Raw genomic sequence first — 18,934 nt, 5'->3', positions numbered from 1 at the left:
GCATGGATATCAGCGTGCATTCTCAATCTGAATGTCAGCTTCCAACTGACTTCCAACTCACCCAGAAGAGATGTTCGAGCCAACACAGCATAATTAGCTTACTTCTGACAACACCTTAAATAAACTTAAGACGCTCTCAGCAGAACCTGCATAAGTCAACAGGAGACAGTTTGCAAGTGATACATCATTAATTCATGTTTCATCAGCCAAGTGAGGAAAGTGAGGAAATGTTTCCTCGCAAAACTCTGTGGCCAAATCAAAGTGGTGATTCGAGCTTCCCTCTTCTCTCAGCCTCTCAGAGCAGCAGATCAAAGCTTGCTGGAATTCAGTCTTGCATGAATGAGACCTGAGACTTCTCTGAAGATATATCCAACCTCAACAACGCCTTTATTCAATTTCTGCTTCATTTCACTCCACAGTGTCCCGGAGCCCACGAAGAACAGTTCTGGGATTTTGAGGACACAAGGCATAAACTCAGCTAGTTAATTATTATCAAATAAATGAGCGCTGGTGAATATTTCTGGGAAGACCGTGTGATGTGGTTAGAAGCTCTGGAAAACAGCAGAAAGAGGAGCTTGAGGTAAGAATTTTTAGTTTTAGTTTCTTCAAATAAAAGAAGTAAAAATTCACAAGTGTGGCAGCTTTGTTAGAACTTTGCCAAAATAGATTAAAAAAACCCTCAAAATTCAAATTAGGCGCGTTTCCATAAACTGGTTTGGAGTGAACCAACTAGGCTGAACAAAGCATACTTTCGTCACAAGTTGGCGGCATAAGCTAAACACTCATGGCTGTAATAAACAGAACAGAAGAAGAAGAAACAACAAGACTCACTTTGGCCAACTGAGAGGAAAATGGAGAGAGGTTTGCAGGAATTAGTTTTGTTTGGGCAAGGTGTAATTGTGGGCTGCACGGTGGCGCAGCAGGTAGTGCGCGTGCCTCATAGCTACAAGGTTGCCAGTTTGATTCCCGGGTCGGTTTGCATGTTCTTCCCATGCATGAGTGGGTTTTCTCTGGGTACTCCAGCTTCCTCCCACAGACCAAAAACATGCTCATTAGGTTAACTGGTGACTGTATAATTGTCCCTAGGTGTCAGTGTGAATGGTGTGTGTTTGTGCCCTGCGATCGACTGGCGACCGGTCCAGGGTGTACCCCGCCTCTCGCCTGTTGACGACTGGGATAGGCTTCAGCACCCCCCGCACCCCGAAAGGGATACGCGGTATAGAAAATGGATGGATGGAAGTTGTAATTGTTCTTTCATGTCAGCCATGTTTCACTGTTGATGGTGCTACCAGCCATGTTTTCGCAAAGACGACGAAAGCAGAAACAACTTCTTCCTCTTCTTCTCCTTTTTCTTCAGGTTTTGTGGCAGAAACAGCTGATCGGTCATGTGAGTTTTGTTCACTTTGTCAGAACTTATTCCGGAAGGTGTCTCCATCTCCCATTTAAACGTTTTCAAAAGGGAAAAAAGCACCTCAAGCAAGTGTAAAAACATACTGATATTTCAAATCCACATTAAAAGACCTTGATGGAAACACGGTCATTAATGGCAGCCTTCAGTTGCTTGCAAATCGTCCACTCTCTCACTGACTCACTCTCAGTGCTGCATTTCAGCTGCTACAAAAAAAAAACGTAGCCTCATCTAAATCAAAGGGCACAGAGGGAGTTGTATGTTGTATAGATGGTAAAATCCTCTGAGGCTAATTTGTGATTTTAGGCAATATCAAAAACTGATTCGACTGAACTTGATGCAAAGCCTTAATTAAGTAGGTAATAAATGAAATACATTTTCAGGGCCTTTTGAATTAAGAAATTATATAGAAGCCGTTCCAGTAAGTAACTAAGCCACAAACAAGTGCAAAGGCAGAATGAGGTGCTCCTAATCCTGATAGATGCGCCACAATTAATGCACCCTTGTGAATCGTTTATAGGAAAAACAGTAAGCCTGAAAGCGGTTTGACTCAGTCAGCATGAGACGCCATAAAAGAGAAGCAATTTGTTAAGGATGTGGTCATTCAGACATAAAAAACTAAAACAAGGTATACGAAAGCTTCTCAGCCACGACATCGACTACAAAAAACCGAGCACCAGAATGCATATTTTGAATGAGTCCACTCAGTGGTGCTTACAGGTATGTCTGACTGAGTGGAAAGTAATGCTTTCATCGTCAGCCAAAAAAAAATCCCCCTTCGCTCTTGTCAGTTTCGCACATCTTCAATTCTTGTCTCGTAGCCCTGGGTTTACAGCAGGCTTTGAAATCGTCCACCTGTGGTGCGTATGACTCTGGCACAGAAAGAGAGACAGGAGGAGTGGCCCTGGATGAAGAGGAGGATGGCTTGAGGTGGCTTAAGTCTTTTAGTCTTCGTCACATTCCTGTGCCAGCCAGCTGTCTGGGCGTCCCTGGAGGCCAGAGCCACCACACTACATCACAGGGAGTGTCAGAAACACACAAACACACACAAGTATACAGTAGCACAGAGGACTTGTCCTGTCCTCTGTCCTCAGTATCAAATGGCTGTTGTCAGCAGAGGCAGGGCCACTGTGCTGGATCCAGGCCAGGTCATTTCATTTCAGAGTATTTCATAGCAGCGAGGTCGTTCTGCTGCATCAGAGAGCTTAGCAGCCTCAGTCATCACAAAGTCACCATTCTGGTTTTTAATGCTGATCTAAAACTACTGCCTCCAAATCAGAAAAGCTCACTGGGTTTCTTGTTCCACTACATGCAGAACAGAAAGACGTTTTTATTAGAATTCCTACTTAGCTTTCGCATCAGTGGCTTCTGGAAAGTTCAAACACGACACTGCGGTTTTCTATCCATATTCTGTTTCCAATGGTGTCTGCTACTATAGAGGACAGCCATTCTAGCAAAGATGAAGGATTGATTGTTTTGTTAGCCTTCAACAACTATCTCTCACGAGGCTCTGACAGCACTGCTGAGACTAAGACGGATGGGATATGTAGCTGTTGAAAGCTTCTAAAATTCTACTTAGTTTTGTTAATATGAAGCATTGCTTAATTTCTGTGAGCCATTCATTCATAAATGGACAGACAACAAGTGTCATGTCCCAGCATTTAAGTAAAACTGATGATGTTAGATATTACATTGTTTAGCAGCAGTGAAAGTGAGGCTAGCTTGACTATATATCCCTTTGTCAAATATCACATTCCTAAAGACAAATAATGCCACAAAAATTACTGATTTTTACGTACCACAATTAAGACCATTAAGAAGATCGTAATTACAAAATGACAAAGAAGGAAAAAAAAGAAAGAAAAAGAACCATAAAACCAACTATTTCTCTGCTTTTTGATGTGTCTAATAAGTGGCTTGTTAGCTCTGGAAGTGCTGAGCAAATGTTGGTTTTAATTCTAACAGCTGGATTGTTACGACGGTACATTCTCTGAAAAGCTTGTAAAACCACTGATATCATGCATGGCTGTATGACTTCATAGAGCAAGCGGGTTGCTGCATATACCGAATACTCAAGTATAATAGCTGATATACATATATTGTGTTGGCAACACCTGCTCCTGCAGAGCACAGAAACCTCAGCAACAAGACGAAACAAAAAGTTCAAACTTCACATTCTTTCACATCTTGCCCAGTGCCATGATTCCAAATGCATTACCTGTTGGAGATTATAAGAATCATTTTTAGTGTTTGATGAAAGTAATCCAAGGCACACAACTCATGAAAGAACAAAGACTTGAGCTCCCTGCTAACACAAATCTCTCACAGAAATATGCAGCCACTGGAAAACACTCATTTACATCGCTGGCAGGCTACCTTTTTGATACAAAAACAAATCACAACACAGGAGAAAGACAATCAGAGAGACAGAGAGAAAAGGAGGGCGACAGAGTGAGGACACCTGAAGTTAAACACAGTCTAACCACCACAAATTGGCTGTCCCCGACCAGCAGCTGCGTGTTTTATGTCTTGTTTATCCCTCTCGCCGCAGAATACAAGCAGCTCTCTGTCATTTGTGCCACCTTGATGAATAGGAGCACATCTTCAGCAAAGTCAAAGACGCGTGGGCACCGCCGCCATCACCGCAGGTTTGTAAATCGCCAAGGGTGCCTGGGCGTCGTGCCAGCCGTGGCACGCTGTCGAAGCAGCAAGGGGCATCGAGGGTGAGTGGGGTGGGTTACTGTGGGAGACACAGGGCAGTCAGAAGGGTTTCTGGGCGCAGAACTAAAGCTAAGAGAGACGGCTATAAGGGAAACAACTTCCACCATCAATGTTGACTGGAGGTCTCTGCACTTACACAGCCCTGTTCACATGCAGAGCGTTGTATTCTTTTCTGTCTTGCATGGCTGGGGCTAGGGCCAAGTAATGCTTTGGGGAACCCCCTCTGCTGCTGCAACATGAGAATGTGCACAAAACCAGCTCTATAGAGAAATAGCTTTCCCAGTTTGGAGTGAAAGAGCTTGACTGGGCTGCACAGAGATCTGACCTCAACCCCATGCAGCACCTGGAATGTCAACTGCACTGTCCTTGCATCAGTGCTGGATGTCGCTGATGGTCCAGTGACAGAGTGGAGGCAAATCCCGCTGCCAGGGTCCAAAATTAAAGTCTTACCAGAAGAGTGGAGGCTGTTGTAGCAGCTCATTAATGCCAATGGCCATTTATATATATATATATATATATATATATATATATGTGTGTGTGTGTGTGTGTGTGTGTGTGTGTGTGTGTGTGTGTGTGTGTGTGTGTGTGTGCGTGCGCACGCGTGTGTGTGTGTGTGTGTATATATATATATATATATGTGTGTGTGTGTGTGTGTGTGTGTGTGTGTGTGTGTGTATATACATATATATACTGTATATACTGTATATCTGTATATATATTTTCATGCAACTCAGCTTCAGCTTTGCTTCCTTCTGATTAACATACAATGCAAGAGAGCACAGCATAGCCGCGGGCCTTTCCACACATAACCTGGGACATGTGCATGTAATAAAAGCCTTTCTGTAGTGCCAGCCCGCTGTCTGAGCTCCTGACCTTCAGTCAAAGTCTTCAGCCTACTGTATCAATGTCTGTAACCTGCAAGTTGCTGAGCAGTGTTTGAGGGAGCTGTGAGAAGAGTATTTCTCTCCTGTTGTCTCTTCACTGCCCCCCGAGGACATCATAATTCACTGGAGCCGAAATGAGAAGCGAAACCGAGAGAGACGCAGAAAATGAGAGAGAGGCAAGTGTCTTAATAACACACACATCTGCCAGTCTGACCCTGTGGTAATTGCTAGTGCTGTTGCAATGACGTAAGTCTTCATCTATTTACCTTCATCATACAACCATCCAACCAGCCAGGTGCTTTGAACAGACCAAACCACCAGAGTGTTAGTCAGTGAGGTAAATAAAGCCTAGTGGGTTCCATGTAAATTGGATTTAGTGCAGAGAGGAGGCAAAGAAACAAGGTCAGATCTCTGGACACTGAAGCACTTACAGAGTAACAGACTGCAAGGACGTATTAGAGTAACAGGGGACAGACCAGGCGTTGCTACTGTGGAAACTGTACCTCATAGTATATTTACTTTTTAATGATTTTTTTAAATCAATGAAGATATGCATATTCCCGTAATTACTACATTTAAAGTGAATGGGGTGCCTTGTGGTGACAAGCCCAGCGGGAATTACCATCGACGGTGCAGAGCTATGGCGCTTTAAAGCTTCTTCTCACTCCTTGTTTTGGTTTTACTGCACAAACTGTGTAGTTTAGTGTTCTCATCAACCTTGTTTACAGCAGCTGCCCAGCCAACTTTTATAAGGTCAGAATATATTGTTTTGGAGTTCTTCGACTCTCAAGTAGTAGAAGAAACAAAATAAAAGAACATTAAATGCCACTTTGAATTAAACTAAATCGTGCTTATTTATTTATTTTTTGAAGTGATCAATCCTTCAGTTCTGAGCGTGTTCACTTGCTATTTCCTGACTGACGTTCTACACCTCGGCTACCTGTGTGACTGTGAAATGTGACCCTGTGACCTTGGAGCTTATATTATTTTGTTATATCATTTTAAAAGTACTATTGAAAATGAGTTCACAATTAAGTTGGGTGTTTCCAACACACCATGTGCTGCACTGTGTTTAAACATACATATATTTGTCATTTGGAGAAACACTGTACGATCAGGCTATTGGGACCTCAGCCACAGTTTAAGAAGGGTTTGACTAAAGCTGCTATCGTGGTGGGTGATGAATGGGGCTGCTGGCCGAGACTAGCAACAGCAATGCGGAGGGCGACATTTATTCAGCCATCAAACATCCAGCAGCTGATTTACACATGGCTAGAAAGTGCTCCGCTTCCTTCCTGTTGAATCTACCTGTGGTCCTTCAGCATTTGTGAGCATAAATATGATAACAGGCCCACACATTTATTCCACTGAGGTCAAGTGAAGAAGACAGACAGGTGAGGAAAAAATGACAAGGTAGTCTTGCTTCCTGAAGTTGAATGAATACACAAAGGAACACAAGTATGTCTGGAGCTCATTCATCATGTCTTTACTAAGTCTTCCACCAGCATCACATAGTGTGTGAGCTCTGAGCATGCAACAAGACGAGAAGGGAAGGGGGTCAAGTCACAGAGAGCAGAGAGTGTTTGAAGGTGGTGGGCAGGGTTGGCAGGTGCAGAGGTCACCGAAAAGGAAGAAGAAGAGGCTTTATTTTCTTTCCGAGGACGAGCTTTAACTGCTCACATGCATGCTATGCACTACAGCAGCCCTACAAAGGCTTCTTTGAGCTGCGGTGTTACGGAGGAGCAGCGAAGTAGCAGGGGAGGGAAAGTACGGTGAAGTGCGAAAACCAGGCACCAAAATCATCAAAAGGAGGTCTAATGGACCTTGAGATCCAGGTGGGGGACATGAAAGAGGAACAGGTACCACAGCAAAGCTTTGAGGCCATTTCTTTACACAAAGGCGTGTCCAACAGGAAGGGTGAATAAGGTGTGTGCGTGTGTGTATGTGGCTGTACGTGCAAGTGCAGAAGCAGGCTATCCAAATAACGCACTGGGTGACGCTTATAAGGCACATACTGTAAGCTTCCCACCATATCTACTTCAACACGCACCCAGACGCAGTGTTTCTGGAGCGTTTCTTGCTGAGGAAGACAGTGGAACGAGGACGCATGGCCGGCTACTTATCTCTATCGTACAGACATTTGGCCTCTGGTCTTCCATCACTTCACTTCCTTGTTAACAGGCTGCACGGTAACCACAGCACCCCGTGACTCTGCCCATGCCACCTGGGAAAGGCCACCTCGGCTTGTTTGATGTTTGAGAGTAAGAGGCGAGTGGCAGGCGGGGACGGCGAGACAAATGTTTCTCCTTAATCAGCCGAATAGCGAGGATTGATTTTAGGAGACACACAGGTGAATCTCATTTCCTTCTTGGCTTAATCCAACATTTCAATTTACTTCAGCTTTCATCCACCAAGTCGAAAAAGTAATAGATTTTTGTACAATAAATAATTCAGATGATTGTGATTAAGCTTCTGCCTGTTCCCGTGCCAGTGAGACGCTGTGTTTGTTGGGGGCCGGCGTGCCTCTTGACACCCTGATGGTGACGACGGGGCCCTGAGAGTCGACTGTCTCTGTTTCTGCCAGGACATTAATCACTGTCACACTCCTCTCTTTCTCTGTCTGCCTCAGTCTGAAGCAGACCCTCCTGCCCCTGCGGAGAGCCGCCTCTATCGCCATAGTAACAAGAGCCAACCGCGAATCAAACTCAGCAGTGCTGTCGAGGTAGCGGGAGACAAAAATGTGTTTACGATTGGACATTTGACGCTGGAGAGGGTCAAACTTCTATGCGCTGTACTTTTTGTTCCGCTTTGCTGACTTAAACATTTGTTTCACCCCAGTTTGTCAAACTGATGCTTGTATAGAATCAAATGAGGACTAGGGTCATATTCTGAAGGGTCTACACTCAAAGTTACGCTCATTACATAGACATGTGGTTGTATATGTTCTCCATGTTCAGCACCAGTTAGCTAATGAGCCCTTGATTAAAGCTACTCTCGCAGCACCGTCCTCCCTGCAAGTCTCGACTTCAGAAATGAGCCTTAAAGCTCACACGCAACATGAATCACAAATCAGCCACTTTGGTGGAGAAAAACTCCAGTCTGTCTGTTGGCTTCAGACCAAGAGATTTCTGGCAAGAGCCAAACAAAAAGGTCAAAAGATTGGAGCAGAATAATTTCTCCTGAATGTCTGGCAGGTTAAGTCAGAGTACAGCTAGGTGCTCATTGCTACCCAGGTCAAATAGGAAAAGCTATCAAACGCAGACACTGAATAATAGCCCAGTCTGCCTCTCTGTGAGAATGTTGAGATGTTTTGGCATCTGCGATGAGAAACAGGCCTATAGGTGCCACACAAAATGTGGGCTCTGTTATTGCATCCCTTTGTCACTCATTCCTCAATTCAGAAGCAGGCCATGTCTTACACACATACAAACTCTAAACGCTGATTTACCACAGAACATTGACCAGAGGCATTGAAAGCAGACTGTGGGGGAAATCGTCGCTGGAATGAGAAGAATGAAGAACACTGAGTGACATATGAAAGATATTACCATGTCAGCGTGGTAGTGTGTTTCACTGTGAGGATGGTGAATACACTGAAGGCAGCGAACAGATCATCAGATCAGGTAACAAAAGGTTTTTCAGATTTCAGCCGAGGAGACATGTAATTATCGAACATGCAGGCTTTGTGTCTTTGGGTCAGGGACAGCAATAACACATGCAGCATAAAATATTTGTAGGCTCTGGATTCTAATGGGGAGAGATTCACAAAAGAAGAAATTGAGAAAAAAAAACAGATGAACAAAATGACAAACTATCAGAAGCCATAAAAAACAGCAGCAGCAGCAGCAGCAGCAGCAGCAGCGTCTGTGTATCTGCATGTTGCAACGCATTTGATTTTCCAGCTGCTACACCCGTTACTGGTTCCATCCATGTTGTGTTCCTCAGTAGCTCAAAGACTATTTGTGATGCATCCGCTGCTCTGCTGTTTACTGTAGGGTGACATCTAAATGGGGCAGTCATACTCTTGTGTCAGGAGCAAGATGAGATGTGGGAAAATAAGTATCAGTTAGAAATTTGCAGTGAAAAGACGTTTTATAAATAGAAGAAGGCAAAGGTCCAGTCCTTTTTACTACAGCCAGCAAACAAAACTCAGCCAACATCAATGTGAGTCTTTCATCGATCTTAATTCATTCTGATTCCAATTTTTAATAATCCAATATGATTAAACTGGGAAGAACTATAAGCAACAAAGACATACACAAGCATTAAGGTGTTCATTCACAGGGTCAGACAAATCAGAACTGAGCTGATACGAGGAAGAGAACAACATGCACCAATGCATTTTCTTCAAAAACATTGTTCCACTCATCAAGGTTAGGCTGAGAATTCACCTGCTGGGACAAACCCTCTCAGGGGTCCAGGGGAACGTGGAAACGAGCCACGGAGGGCTTTCCCTCCCCAGTTACTCTCTGCTCTCCACTGAATTTAGCCATTACATTCCATTTCCAGCCAACATGTGACAAAGGGACAACTGCTCTCATCATATTTAGTGCTGCAGAATCATTAGGCTCATACTGCAAATCACAGCTTGACATGTGGTTGTCCAATTACACGTGCTACAGGGATGGAGGGTTGTGGGTAACAGCGAAAGTGGAGACCAGCTGCCGGCAATCGCTAACTGCTGGTTTCCTGGCCATTACTGCAAATATAGAAAACACACATATGCACACATGGAGCACATGGATATACAAACAAACAAACAAACACATCCACAAACACCACACTGCTGACCAGCGGAGACGTATGTGCTGTGCTCTCTAATGAGCCAGTTATACGACCTACCAGAGGCAGTTAATCAAAATCTGATACTGGAAATGAACCAATGCTAATAAAACTTTAGGTAAAGACATCAGGCACTCTGATCTGCTTTAGCTAATAGCCTCCAAACCTGCTGGAAGTGTTGAAGTGAATGATGACAGCCTCTTACAATGGCAAATAATACCAAACACAATAGAAAAATGGGTAAAATGTGTCACCTTTTTTCCGCCAGTGTGTAAATACATAGCTAGATAAATACCGCAGGAGTTGCCAATATGTCCTAATCCAAGCCTTGTTTGAAGGGCTTACTGCAAACCTATTACTTCACTGAGCACAGACTCAAGAAAGGAGTTTAGCTCTCACTCTGTGACTCCATTTGGATGAGATACAACCATTTTAGAGGGTACAGCAGGGTAAAAATGAGCCTTATTCCTTTATGACGGGTTCTCAAAGCAGTGCACAATGGGGCTTTTCAAAGTAAAACACCTGAGATCCAGAGATTGTTGAGAGAAATGCTGAGGATTCAAAGCAAAGGCAAGGGTTTGCTGAAGGCACTTGACAGAATATGTGCAATTTACACAGGAGTTTTATTAATGGAATATTTTCACTTGTTTACAGTGTGTGTGACAGAGATACACCATGCAATAAAGGTATGTATTTAAAATACTTATTTTGGTTAGCAAATGAATATATAACTATGTGTCAGGGCATTTCTTGTCCAAATTCCTGAATGTCTTCATCTCTGGCAGCCAAATTAAGAAGAACCCTGCATATATGAGAGGAAAAACATGAGGGATCATTCCTATATACCACCATCATGAGGGACTATGTTTTGGAAGAATTGTGTTCACCCCTCCTGAAGCGTTCAGAGACGTGGAGAATCTATCTCACAGAGAATCAAAGTTTTTCTGGAGGTTTGTGGTGTTCCAACGCATTACTAAAACACGTTGTTGTTGTTGTTGTTGTTGTTGTTGTTGTTGTTGTTGTTGTTGTTGTTGTTGTTGTTTTAAATTGATGATATGACAGGCAGATGGGGCAACACAAAAGAAAAAAGAGAAAGAAAAACAGAATTGAACATTATGAAATATTTATATGATAATTAAACAGGAGGAAGCAGTTGTTGTTCATCACACGTTGCAAGTCATGTCAGATAACAGTTCAAATAATGGTTCAAAAGTTAAAATCTGATTAAAACCACTTGGCTGAGGTTAAAAACCGGCCCTGACTGGTGGTGGGAGATTGAAGCAAAGCACTGACCCAAGAGTTTCTGTGGCCATATAACAACAGCACGCTATAAATGAGCGATGTGGCCAGGATGGTCATGGGATTTGACAGCAACATAAAACTATTTCACAGTCTTCTAAGATCTGAGAGGATGTCAGCTCTCATATTGATATTATATTGACCCAGTTCAACTCTTCTAAATAGTTCAGTCAGAGGAGATCCTCTGATGGGAGCCTCTTGGGAAGTGTTTCTCAGCTCAATTCATGAGACCTCTAACATAAGAGACCTCTCCAGTGTCTTGTAAAGCAAAAACTGACAACCTGAGAGCCCATCCAGCTCCCAGAGCCAGTGGTTCAGAGTGGTATTAAAGCAGCGGAGCAGGGACAATGTTCCCACCGTCCCTACAATGGGCTCAACACCCATCTTCCAACCCAGTCCTCCGGGTCACATCAAGCCTTGAATAAGCTCCCTTCCTAAAGCTTCTGGGGGTTTCAGCCATGCGTCCAGAGCATCAATGGGAATAGTGTTCCTCCCCCCACAATGGCCAAATCAACTGTGGGAGCACTTTCTCCTCCTCTCGCGCCCCTTTTATTCTCGCCCTGCTCAGACCTTGCCGGGGCTGAACAGAGCCTGGACGGGAGAGAAAAGGCACATGCCTTCACGTCCGCTTCGCACGCATACAAAGAGAAAAATCAAATTGCTCAGACATGCACGCATGCGCACATGCACGAATGAGCGCATGCTTGCACACAGCACACACTCACACACACCTCATCTAATACCAATAGGGATAACAATGAGGCTGAGTGAAAAGACGGAAAAACGCTGAATATCTCACGCTGTAAGGAAAATACCTTGGTTTAAAAGCTGTCCTTCAAATGGCCATTAGAGGAGAAACACAGTGTAACTGGATATTCTCATGACGGCTTCCAAGCAGTCGGTGCAAGTTTGAGAATTATGTGTAATTACAAAACACTAAACCACGTCTGCAGGAAATAATTAGTTTCATTATTGATTAATCTGTCAATATTTTTTTTTTAAATGAGTGAATTAATCATTCAGTCCATACAAAATAATTAAAACTATCTGTCAGATATTCCCAGTTCAGTCTGATGGTTCAAAAATGTTCAATCTAAAATCATTAAAAACGGAGAGAAGCAGCAAATCATCACATGTAAGAGGCTGGAAACAGCAAGAGTTTGACATCGTTGCATGATAAACGCCCTCAGTGATAAACAGATCAACTAACTGATCAATCAAATTATCATTTTCCAATTTTTATGAAACACCATTTAAAAAAACAACACAGTCGCTGGAACCTTTGTCTCTGCAGCTTATTTTTCTGCTTGACAGACTGCTTGCCCTTTTCATGTCTGCTCACCATGTTTGTAAAGGTACGGTAAAACGACACAGGGAAAGGGAGGGACAGCAATGATGATAATGTTCCAGAGACAAATTGAGTCTGTTGGGTGGCATCAAGCATAAATTAGCATGGTTGCAGACAGAGTGCAGAGACGCTGCAGCTGTATCAGATTTCACAGACGGCGAGGTTGTGTGTCGAGGCAGAGAGAGGCCAGGTTACAAACAGACAGACTCTGCGAGAGAAGGCCACGCCGAGTGCACTCTGCATTCAGAAACAATGAGATCCTGGGAGGCTGAGGGGACCCAGACAGACATCGTGGAATTATTCATTTCCACCCACTGGCTCAGACTGCACCACGCAGACCGCTGGCTCAAACTGTCTGCTTATCACAACTGCACGTTCTCATCACCTGAGAACAAAAGGCTGAACGAAAGTCAGATTCTCATCAGGGTGCTGCTGGAGTGATGCAAAGTGCATCTGTCAAGCTGCAGTTTGGGGCTGACAGCAAAATTGGCCACAGAACGCTCACGTCAACCTCCAAAAAAAAATCCAGCCAAAATCTGCATGTTTCTGCACAAGTCGACAAATAGCAGAGACGCGCTGAGCAGTACTCAGGCATGGGACCTCAACCGGGCTTCGGAGAGTGTGTGAATGGAAAATGGCAACATTTGTGTCAGCACTGTGGGACAGCATAATCACACTCAGGTGACAAGGCAGCAGAGTGCTGTATTCTGGGTATAGAGACCGCAGTGAATATTGCATCCAGGGCCGCCACCACAAGTCACAGCACCTGAAACTGTGATTTGAAATCTGTCATTATATTTACATAACAGAGAGCAACGGATCCCCACTGTGGCTGCAGCTTTCTGACTATATAGAGCCACTTTAAGGAAGCATCTCTCTGTGTGTCTCTTCACTCTCCTTGAAAGATCTTGACAAAAACACGCTATGTTTTCTGCTCTCTCTGCATGCGGACAGCTTTGTTTTTCCTCAGTGTGCCCTGACCTAATTACCATGTGAATCCTGCTCGAGAAGGCCACTTTAAAAGTCTACAATCTCCCCGCTTCACTTTCACATACCAGGTTCAGGGAGTGTGAAAAGGGAGCAAAATCAAGATCAACGGTCTGCAGAGCATGTCTCAGCCAGGCACTCACCACCTCGCAGCAGTTCTTAGAGCGTCCTTCCTGGGTTTTAAAGCGTGGAAATGCATCTTTGTCATGGCCGCTCTCAAGTCAGGATTCATAAAAAGAGCATGAGGTGTTAGAGCGCATAAATAAACTGAGGTCTGGTGCATATGAGAGGCGACAGATGTCCTGGAGTGCTTGTTTGACGTGCATGAAAAGCCAAACTGCTGAATGAACAGCAGAAATATCGCGGTGTAGAGGCTGTTGCTTTCCACTTTGGTTTTTGGTTGGTGAAAAAAACTGCACTTTTCACCAATGCAGTATGTCAACTCCGGGACGATGTATCCTTTTTCCTTAAAAAGTGTTTTCTAGCTTTATAGACTTGAAGATATGTGAAGGGTAACTGCATGAGGAGCATTACCTCAGACCAGACCAAATCATACGCGTTATCTGGATTTGTCTGTTATCTCTTTAGACAGACACACACACGTCAACCCTCACACACTTAGAGGTCAGACTACACTGAACAGAGCATCAGGTTTTTTTTCTTGGAGAGGTAATATCGGATGAAGGAGAGGACTGATCGAGTTCTCCAGACATTAAACTTTCATATCCATTTGTCCCCTCTCAAATGATGCCCGACAACAGAAATAACCCGCACGGCTCAGTCTAAATATGCATCATTAAAAATTTGATGAAGAGGCTGCCAGCTCATCTACTCACACCTACCATATTTGTTAATGAAAATGAATTATTTATGTCGACATCAGATGCCACAAAGATATAGACCTCTACATAATCTGAAACAAAAGACTTTCCGCACTGTAACTCCAAGGACATCGAGGAGAGACGGAGAAGTAGAAAGAAGGAGAAAGTGAACATAGAGGTGGTCTGAGAGGAGTTTGGGAGGGGGGCGTCCATCCAGTTTGTGTTTTGTTTCGGCTCTCTTTTGCTCTGTAGCTCCGGTCCCCGCCAGGACCTGTCAAGAGCCCTCATAAGTTCATCAAAGATGAAAACCTGTTTTCCATTTGAAAGGACTGAACCAGGATACTCAAACAGCTCTTCATATAACAAAGGCGTTAATCATCCATAAGACAAGCATGTGGGCCCAACAAAACCTGGAAGAATATATGAATATCAATCCAAAGACGGGGGAGATATGGGACTTTTCACACGTGTTGATGAATGAACAAAATAAAATCAGAGTTATGCCGACTGTTGTTTTGAATTGCAGACAGGGAGAGCTGGGTTGTTTAGATATGAAACAGGGCCGAATAAAACAGGGTTGTGAGCAATTATTGGTCCACTGAGAGGCTAATTATACTTCTGTATTTGAATATTGTTTAATGGGCTCACTAATTATAGCTATCAAATGATTCCAGGACAACAATATAACTATTTGCTGTCCATGGCATAATTTACAGAGAAGCTAAGAGGTTTAAAAACAGCTCGACTGCAACACAAACTTATTTGTCATCTAACACGTTTCCCAAAACTCTAACCAGCCATGCTCGGATGCATTTGAGAGCCATTTGAGTGTTAATGAATAATACAGTGGCCTTCATTGATGCTGTTGAAGAGACTGAACAACTGAGGCTCATTGAAATTACAGATGAGAAAAGAGTGTGGCTCTAAAAATGCCTCTACAGACCCAGCGGTGGTGGTCACCGGTGGTGGAGAACAGCTTTCAAGCGAATAAGTTGTTTGATTAATTTAGTGGAGTAAATGTGATATTTTAAGCTTCGGAAAATGCCAGCTATGGACTAAACGTCTCTGAAAGCTGTTCCCGGTGAAACGCCTGCAGATAAAAGCTTGTTCAGAAGCGCTTGACATTTAATCAGCTGAAGAAAAAAAAAATCACACAAGCAAAAACCCATAAAAGCAACGTCCCTGTATGTTTTCATTTGTCCGGGCCTGAGATGAGTGCTGCACCTTTCCTCCAGCGCACAGGCCAGCTGGTCTGCAGAAGTCACTTGTGGAGAGTACAGCAGATAGTCCAGCGCATGATGCAGCAAACTTCACCTGGCAAGGTGCTGTCACAGCTGTGCAGCGCTGCTCAACACTGCCCTCTGTTGCCCTGCAACACAGCCCGTCTCCCGCTCCAACAATGCATTTCAGCATGATCAACTTAAATACAGGCAAGGAGGAAATGTCCTATTTTATAGCGCTGCCTTCCTTTGTTCGACATCCCCGCGATGGGAAGCTTTCTGCTGGACACTTATCCCTCTTTACAATTTTAAACAAGACAGATCTGGGATGTCTGTATGTATCGGGGGAGAAATGGAGAAGCAATTGAACCAAGTGACAAGCTCATGAATAATGACTCTCTGAGCTGATTTTGAATGTTTTCATACAGAATTAGTCCGACGAACGTTTTCTGGGATTTGAAAAGAATAAAAGAATAAAAAACGCTCGGGGTGTGCGCAAAGGCTGCGCAATCCGCGCGTAAAAGCCAATTTGTTAATTGGAATTTGAAAAGCAATGAGTTCATTATAGGCAGTGTTTGCTCAGACGACAAAATACACACGCAAAGTTGGAAAAGGGACAACAAAATGGTGAATTGAAGCCACATACTTGTCCAATTTAGGTTACCACGTTTGAATATAGTCAGTTTGTGGGGGGATTTAACTGAGACGCACAACACTTAGAAAATCCACTTTCCAGAGAGCTCATAGGAGTGAACTTTCCCCTGAGGACCGTGTTTAAAGTTCACATCTCGCGTGGATCGGGACTACAGGGCAGCGTGCAGCACAAAGTAAGTTTGAGACGGTGCTAATGTGGCAGGCACAGGCAGCTCCTGCAGCCCACAAACGCTCCTCTGATCCTGGGATGAAACGTGAGTGGAAAGTAAAACTGGCGTGGCATAAAGGAGCTGCTAACTGCTCTGAATAACACATGCTATCAACGGACAACTCACCTCGCCCCAAACAAAGTGGGCAAAAGCGCAGGAAAGTGTTTGACATTTAGAATCAAAACGCCACATTGCTCAAATCCCGCTCTGATAGAAAAATGGTCCAGAGGAAAAACGGACCCCACAGCGTGGCCGAATAAGGCTTACGAGTGGCCAATCCACTAATGATGGAGGGGGGATTTTTTTTCTGTCCAGGCAGGTTACTCACGCTAAAGCAGGCTATTGTGTTGATTTCACTTCAATCAAAACTCGAGCTGCATCCATTTCGCCCGTGACGATAAATCTAAAGCGAGGCACAAGCTGGAAACTGGTGCACAACACACCTAAAAAGTGCTTTTGCATCAGTCATTTCAGGTATTATGCCAAAGAAAAGACAGAAAAAGTGATTTTCCCTTTACCTTCGAAGGTGTTTGTATTCCCCAAGTTGATGACAATGCCCGGCAGAGATGAGGAGAGAATCAGACTCGCACTCTCAGCAGTGGGGACAGATTATAGACGGGTTCTAGAGCTGTGTCCTCAGCCGCTGTGTGCGCCGTGTGCGTCACTCTCCAAGCGACCTGCAGCCAGCAGCAGCTCTCTCTCTCTCTCTCTCTCTCTCTCTCTCTCTCTCTCTCTCTCTCTCTCTCTCTCTCTCTCTCTCTCTTTCTCTCTCTCTCCCCCCCCCTCGAGCGTCAGTCTGTACCACGGTCTGAGGAGGGACCGGGGTGGGTGGGATTGTGTGTGTGTGTGTGTGTGTGTGTGTGTGTGTGTGTGTGTGTGTGTGTGTGTGTGTGTGTGTGTGTGTGTGTAGTAGGCAAAGATGGGGCCGATTTGCAAGCAGTTGGGAGGTGGTAGCGCATGCACGGACACCACCCGGAGAGGTGGTGGAGTGTCGCAACAGCGCGTCTGTCCACAGCAAAAGCAGGCAGTGTTTGAGAGTGAATCACAGCGTGGACCTGAGGGAGACAAAAAAGCTTCTGGGAAAGGTTTGGCCCCGCATGTTGTTGTCTGGGACTCCACAGACCCGTCTGAGTGTGGGGGTAACCTGGCAATAGGAGTCCACTGGGCATCTGGTCCGTGTGTTTTCTTTGCTGCTTTACCGTCTCGTCCAAGGTAGACAGTGAAGCTGAAACAGTAAACACACACAAGTGATGGTTATACTGTGGACCGTTTTATTCTGTCATCCAGGTGTAGGGCGTGGATAATAGCGGGAGACAAATTCCATTGAGAAAAGAAATGTCACTGTTTTATTTAGCCTACATCATATCATGCAATTAAACCTGACTAAAACTGAACTGAAAAATAAATTCTACTCTACTGCATTCTATTCTAGTGACTATGTCTGATTTAAACAGGCGTAGAAACGATTACCTCTTGTCCAACACAACTACACTTGATGGGCAAACTGAACTGAAAAATAACGTTGATTTAAGCGAATCCTCCACGTTTTCTGCTTCTAAACCAAAATCCATGTGAAAAAAGCATTCATTTCTGCAGCTGTACATATTTGATACAGCACGAACTCCCACGTCTTTTCTATTCTAGAGACTACCCTGATTTAAACAGGCGTGTAAATTATTGCCTCTTGTGTGACATCGGGATAAGGAAAGCAATCAGTATAAACCAAATTCCGTTTAAAAAACCCATTCATTTATGCAGCTGTAGTTTACATCATGTTGATACAGCACAAACCCCACGTCTATTCTATTCTATTCTATTCTATTCTATTCTATCGTAATTAGAAACAGGTGGGTATTACTTATATTAGGAAGTCGTTTTCTTTGCAAACTGAAGTGAAAAAGAAAGTTAATTCAAGTCGAAGCTCCGCGTATTCTATTCTGTTCTATTCCCATCGTTTTCAAATCTGAAGATTTCAAGGGTGAATTTATTTACTTCAGTACATGCTAGAAAATGCTCTAAAACCTTTTTGTTGTTATTGTCCGTGAAGATTCATAGTCATCCACGTCAGAGTTATCCAAGAAGGCTTGAATAAAGGACAACTGGACTTGTTTGCATCTCATTCAAGGGCGTTCCTCAGCTCGTGTGTGTGTGTGTGTGTGTGTGTGTGTGTGTGTGTGTGTGTGTGTGTGTGTGTGTGTGTGTGTGTGTGTGTGTGTGTGTGTGTGTGTTACTAGTCAGTTTCTATGCATTGCGTGACACAGTGCAGCACGTTTCACAGCTATCATCAAACCAAATTTTCAAACGGAACAGAAGTCAAATTGAGAAAGATCTAATTAAGAGTCATTCAATCACAAGCCAATTCACTAATTGCCCTCTTGCGTAATTAATTGTCTTGCACTAAGGCTGCTTTATGTTGATTAAAAGCAAAATTGTGCTGACTATCGCACTTACATTCACTGCTATCCAAATAACAAGAAAGTGGTATCTCGCTGGTTGAAGGATGCAGGTGCAACACCTACCCGCCGCATATGCCTCAAAACTACATTTCCCATGGAGCCTTGCGCCGTGGCCAACAATCCGTGGAAAAGCGATTGCGCCTGC

The 18,934-nt window shown here is 43.9% G+C and overlaps 1 protein-coding gene across 6 annotated transcripts in view; it reads right to left on the bottom strand.

The window, feature by feature from the left end:
- sema5ba (sema domain, seven thrombospondin repeats (type 1 and type 1-like), transmembrane domain (TM) and short cytoplasmic domain, (semaphorin) 5Ba) overlaps window positions 1–17,002 on the bottom strand; it is a 154,919-nt gene extending 137,917 nt beyond the window's left edge. For 3 of the 6 annotated variants that reach the window (XM_070975772.1, XM_070975775.1, XM_070975776.1), the window contains exon 1: window positions 16,852–17,002. The gene's annotated coding sequence lies outside the window, so the exon portion shown is untranslated. The remainder of the gene's footprint in view (window positions 1–16,851) is intronic. The other 3 variants (XM_070975773.1, XM_070975777.1, XM_070975774.1) reach the window with 3 other exon arrangements.
- Window positions 17,003–18,934: the final 1,932 nt, after the last annotated feature.

This window comes from Chaetodon trifascialis, chromosome 12, assembly GCF_039877785.1.
Source record: "Chaetodon trifascialis isolate fChaTrf1 chromosome 12, fChaTrf1.hap1, whole genome shotgun sequence".
Taxonomy (NCBI): Eukaryota; Metazoa; Chordata; class Actinopteri; order Chaetodontiformes; family Chaetodontidae; genus Chaetodon; species Chaetodon trifascialis.
Note: the sequence above shows the minus strand (reverse complement) of the source record. Positions and strands in the feature narration are given on the sequence as shown.